A 4,489-nucleotide genomic window follows, 5' to 3' on the forward strand; every position below is an offset into this window, starting at 1 on the left:
ATGCCTCGACCATCAGTAGTAGCTCCACCAGACGAGCGTCGCCTACGTCGCCGCAGCCTCCAAGATGAAGCTGACCAGAATGCATATGTCGACACCGAACCGCCGCCACTTCCACCGCCGCTTGAGCAGCCCCCGAGCAACGCCTTCAGGAAGGAGCACGCCACCGTGGTGTCGTCGTCGCTTGGAACAGGGAGGTCTGAGGTTTTCACCTGAGCTCCTGGGAGGGGTGGAAGGAAGGAGGTCCTCTCCGAAGCCTCCAACAAGGGAAGCAACACCCAAAGGCATTGCCATCGGAGTGGCCGCCACGCCGGCCAAGAGATTCCCCCGGAACCCTCCCAGCCACCGGATCTGCAAGGCCAGCACCCAAGAACGGTGACCGAAGCCACCAAGGGCCAGATCCGCTGCAGATCGGAGTAGATCGGGGTCGACGTCGAACATCACCATGGCCACCAACATCCAGTGAGGAACCGCCACCGCAGCCGAAGCCCACCACCTTCCCACCATCCACATGGCCAGGGAAGTGGCCCACCTGTCCAAGCCGGCGCCGCCCGCCGCCAAGCTGCGCCGCGTGCCACCAGCCATGGGCGCCGCCATGGATCCGAGCCGCAGGCGGGCCGCCAGCCGCGGGGCCCCGCGGGAGAAGAGAGCCGCACCATGGGGGGGAGGCCCCGCCGCCGTCGCCACGATGTGGGCTTCGCCCGGTGGTGGCCTCCGGCGGCGGCGAGGGGATTAGCTGGAGAAGGAGGGCCCGGCGGCGGCGCGGTTGGGGGCTGCCGCCCGTGTCGCCTACCCTGGGCGACGCGGGGGCCTGGGCGCTCGTCCGAAGGTACGACTTTTTGCCATGATGATTGCCAAATACTTATTATGATAAAATGATTGGTAAAATGACCAATATTTATAAATGACCATCAATATTACTTCTTCATTTTGTGGAAATATGACCATTAGTAATTGATTGATGGGACACAATTAGGGATAGATGATATTCAGATTTATGAGCTGAGGGTTATGATTTGATACATATCTCTACTCCTAAGGGAGCAGTTGGTAGTCTCGCTTCCAAGTTTTTTTAGTCCCACCTTCCACGGTTTATTTTGGTACCTCCTCCCACCTCCGACTAAGACATCACAAACCGAAAAAACCTCCTCCTAAGGCCTAAACCCGCACCTATCCACATGCGACCCTCAAAAGACGTACCAAGATTAACCTGCGACAAAAAAAACCTACGACGGTTAACCAGTGACGAGTCCTGTTCTGGAACGAGGCCTCCTTTCGTGGCCGCCCTACATCCCTGTGCTGCCGCGCTTCAGTCGCTGCCCTCCATCCTCGCCGCCCTCCATCCTGGTCGAGGTCGCCGCCCCGCTTCACTCGCCGCCCTCCATCCGCGTCGATCCTGGACAAGGTCGCCGCGGCCCTCCATCACTTCGCCGCCGCGCTGAACACCTCGACGATCCGGCGCGGGTCCTGGATCAGGGGTCGCCGCCGCCCTCCACTTCAGGAGACGAAGCCGATCGCATTGAGGATCCGCCGCCCTCGCACGTCAGAGCCACCGCCCTCGCACGAGGGATCCGGCGACAGTCCCCTTCAGGAGGACGCCAATCCCCCAGATCCGGCGCTGTTCTCGTTGAGGTCCTGATGCCGATCAGCGCGGCAGACCCGGTGGCAGCTGACGGGTGTGGAGGGAGGTGGGGTAGATCCAGTGCGTGTGCGTGCTGAACTGCTGATGAACCGGTTGTAGCGCTCAATCCCTGCCAAGGGCCAGCGTGGTCTCTGGAAAAGGTGAGGATGCCCTTTGATGAGCCTGGGCAAAGCCTTTGAATCAGGACATGCAATTTGATCCAGCAATTAGCAATATAACCATGGTGTTTACGTATTATTTAATGGAGAATGGTTGGATCTAGCTCCGCCCCTGTTTCTTTCGTAGATTGATTTGGTGTTTGCGCCGGTATTGAACCCGTCGTCATGGTTGTTTGTGGTTGTCGCAGGTTTGGTCCGGGCATGGTTGGTGATTCCCAGGGTTGCCGGTCTTCATCTCTGCTGTCCAATGATTCTTTTATTACAGTTGAAGGCGCCTGTCATTGGTGTGCAAGCCAGACCTGAGGGACGACCAACAGAACATCCTTGAGAAGACGATGGCACCCATCATCCAATCGTTCCATGGGATTGTGACCTGCATTGAAATTTCAGTGCTATGCGTTCCGCCAGACTGAGATCAAAAAGACCCCCATTGTATCAATTTACATTCGTAACACTTTATTATGTCAATTTGTTGATTGTTCTAACAGTTGCTCAGCCTCACGTAATATTCCAACAGTGCATATTTTTTGTAATTTTGATTGTTCGTTAGAGTTCTAGATACTATGCTCGAGTAGAGTAGGTTTACTATAACAGATTGTTTAGGAATCACAAGTGCAGAAGGTCTTCTACCATCTGTGGTGTGAGGGTTTTGAAGCAGATATTCATTCTATGTGACCACGACGGGGATGGTATGTATTCTTTTTGTACTTGAGACTCTTAGATTCCCAGTGGAGTTTTGGTTTCTCCTGCTGAGATCGTACACTTGATGTTTATACTATGCATTCAAGCTATTCCTACACCTAAGATCTGTTAGTGTGGAATCTTATTTTCCTGTAGTGTGATTACTATATGCACTTATTTGCGTGCTTTCTTACTTTTTTTGTATAATCGGCATTCTGCAGAAATAGGGAAACAAGATTCAGATATATGATTTGAGGTTCGTAGTGGAGAAGAGCTGTGAGAAACTGCAGTTGCTTTCTTTTATTGGTATGGACTATGAACCGACCACATCTTTTCACTTCCCTTCCTAGCTCTTAGGTTACATGTTAATTATGAACTGAGATAAGCAAAATATATAGTCCTGACATGAGGAGCCTCATGTTATAGATGGCCATTTAAGCATGTTATTATCAACTATTGATTTTGTAATATTTATTAGCAGTGCATCGCTACAATTGTTTTTTTGCTTATTTTTACCTATTAACTAGGATGAACATGTATTTTCTTCTTATAAGAACTACATGCACTGCACTAAATCTTTTAATGTTATTAGTACCACAAACGTCTGTAGGAAAAACTTATATTTAACCAAAAGTTAATGGCCATTTCGAATCACTGGTTCTTTAAGATTTACACTGCATTGATATGAGTAAAAAAATGATCTTGTTTTTTGTTTCAATTTTGGGGTGATGCATTAAATATTTAAGGCAGTTTTGGCAGAACAGGGGAAGTGCACACATTTGATGATTATTTTTGCTGTACAATTGATTTACTTGATCAAAAGGTATGCATTTAGCATGTCTTGCCGTTGTTTTGAAAGCTATTTCCTGATAGAAAATACACACCAATTGTGCTTTTTTCCCTGCAGCAACGCATGGACAATTATCTTTTCTTTTTGGCGATCACAGGGAACAAATACTACGTGGATCAAGTCGGGGATTCATGGCAAGGGATTGACAAATTTTTATGAAAGCAGTTTGCTACACACTGCAGTGTGACAGAAAATCCGTTTAGAAAAAAGTGTGACATAAAAGGTGTGCTACTGTTTCCACATCTCCTTTTGCGAATCACTAATGTATTTCCCAAGTCTTTTCTTCCTTTTTGTATTGACCCAGAAATAGTTTCGGCATTGGAGTCAGTTTCTTCGATGTTTTCATTGTTCTTATCGGGAAGTGTGAAGTGAAATTGTGGAAATTTTCCCAAGTCCCAGGATTGCATAGGCCTTTATTACTGGTGTGGTGGTATGGGCACATGAGGGGTGTGCTATTGATATTTTTATGTGAGATATTTTTTTCTCATTTTAGCGGTCATTCAAGTGTGAGTTATGTGTATCTGCAACATGTAATTGAGTTCCGGAACTTTCATTATACCGTATCAAGGCCATTTACAGGTTGACATGAGCATTTGGTTAGCAGCCTCATGACCTCATCTATGAATTATCTGTTGATCTAACTATCTCTTAATATTTTTTCTCAGATTTTAGTTACCCATTGCTTACACAATGATAGTAAGACCAATTGCAGGGATGTGTTGATCCTGGTCTTGTTCTGTATGGAGGTAGGGTGCAGTTGATGTTTCATGTTTGGTGAAAGAAAAGGAGCTTCCTATGTTGATTTCGGGCAAGACATACATTCTGCCATGCATTAGTAGATCAATTGCTTCTCTGTGTAGGGGAACGATTAGTGATTGAATCTCTCGGTCATGTTTCTTGATCATCCAATTAATTTACCCCCATCTATGCATAAATTGGTCTGATTGAGTTATGCCATTTTTTATGTAATAATCTATATTGGTCCTATATATGACTAGAACAATATGATACGATGCACATCGGTCCGCTTTACTGGCATCTATCTTTCAAGGTGAAGGAGGGGAGGCACTCGTGTGGAGCTGCTCAATGTTCAAGGAGATACGGCTGATTAAACAAGGTTATTTTAAAGTCCTTTATGATTCATGTTAGCTATCTATCAGT

At 47.4% G+C, this 4,489-nt stretch overlaps 1 long non-coding RNA gene across 1 annotated transcript; it reads left to right on the top strand.

The window, feature by feature from the left end:
• The first annotated feature begins 1,763 nt into the window (after positions 1-1,763).
• LOC123089865 (uncharacterized) lies at positions 1,764-3,806 on the top strand. Its single transcript, XR_006442403.1, has 5 exons — positions 1,764-1,890; positions 1,986-2,486; positions 2,700-2,784; positions 3,386-3,551; positions 3,633-3,806. It is a non-coding gene; the product is annotated as an uncharacterized lncRNA (long non-coding RNA).
• Positions 3,807-4,489: the final 683 nt, after the last annotated feature.

The sequence above is a fragment of the Triticum aestivum genome, chromosome 4B, assembly GCF_018294505.1.
Source record: "Triticum aestivum cultivar Chinese Spring chromosome 4B, IWGSC CS RefSeq v2.1, whole genome shotgun sequence".
NCBI lineage: Eukaryota > Viridiplantae > Streptophyta > Magnoliopsida > Poales > Poaceae > Triticum > Triticum aestivum.